Here is a 1,365-nt window from a genome sequence, read left to right on the forward strand (position 1 = left end):
TCCACTAAAAAAAAGTTTGGAAACCATTGATTTTAATTTTTTAAGCAATATTGAATATATGTTATGGTATGTGTAAAAGACATTTGTAATGTGTACACTGATAATCAATTATAACGGTACACTGTTCGATATACTGTATCATAGTTTATTTTTAATTCGCACACAATAATTATTTGACAAATGTTAAATTCTTATATTTCCATTCAGTATCTGTTTTTTTTTGTCACCAGAACACTTAAACGTTCTTATTTACTTACTGTTCTTAAAATGGAATTTGTTGTAAGTAAATGAGGTAAAACAATGTTGATTTTTGATGGGTTTAAATATGTTTTTGGTTATAGGTCACAAACAAATGTAACTCGGTGGAGATGTTTTATGAAAAATTTTCAGGCCAATATTTTTGAAAAAGAAAAAGTAATACTTGCAACAAAAGGTACGTTTTTTTATCTACGAGTAAAATAAATATATTTATTTAATTATTTATTTATTTATGAAAAATTAAATTAATTTATTCTTTATTAAAGGTGATCATGGAGACAATTGTTCAGTCAAAAATATAGATCGTCAAAAATTAGCAACGACATGTTAGCGGAAAGCTGTCGATGATATTTGTCAAAGACCTAGAAAAATAATAATAGGTGAGATTCAATTATTAAACATAAATAACATTAGTCCAAATATTATTAGAACAAGTGTTTTTAAGGCGAATTTAATGGTTTTGGAGTTTCCTCAATAATGACAACAAATGATATCGCTGCATTACGAAGAATTGTATACCATGCTCGTGGTCAGATTTTACCAATGAATCCAACATGTATAGGTGATATTCTTACTGCTGTAAATTCAGTTAATACTTTGACGACTAATGATGAAGAATTTTTTTTTAGCGAATGATGATATTTCTAATATAATAATATTTTCCGGCAATACCAATTTAAAAATGTTATGTATATCTGAAATAATCTATGTTGACGGCACATTTTCATATTGTCCTTCATTATTTACCCAATTATTTGCAATACATCGGTTAGTTAATACGTATTATATACCTTTAGTTTTTTTTCTACTAAAAGATAAAAAGATTGAATCATATAAGGAAGCATTATTTCAAGTTGTGCAAAAATCTATAAATTTAAATTTAATATTCATATTAATTTATATTTCATATTATAATTTATTAATACTTATGAATGTAATTTTTTAATGTAAATGCAATGTTTTAAAACTTGAAATATACTCGTATTATAATTTATATTTTTTGAAACATTTTTAAATATTTAAAAATGACGGTATGTGTTTTTTTCAAAATTCTATCGAGGCAATATTTAACCTATCTTTGTTTTTTACTTTATAAATAGTTGAATA

General features: G+C 24.2%; 1 pseudogene; it reads left to right on the plus strand.

Moving 5' to 3' along the window:
- Positions 1 to 267: 267 nt before the first annotated feature.
- On the plus strand, positions 268 to 894 carry LOC112690019 (annotated as a pseudogene).
- The last annotated feature ends 471 nt before the right edge of the window (positions 895 to 1,365 follow it).

This window comes from Sipha flava, unplaced genomic scaffold (genome assembly GCF_003268045.1).
Source record: "Sipha flava isolate LNK unplaced genomic scaffold, YSA_version1 48_pilon_pilon, whole genome shotgun sequence".
NCBI lineage: Eukaryota > Metazoa > Arthropoda > Insecta > Hemiptera > Aphididae > Sipha > Sipha flava.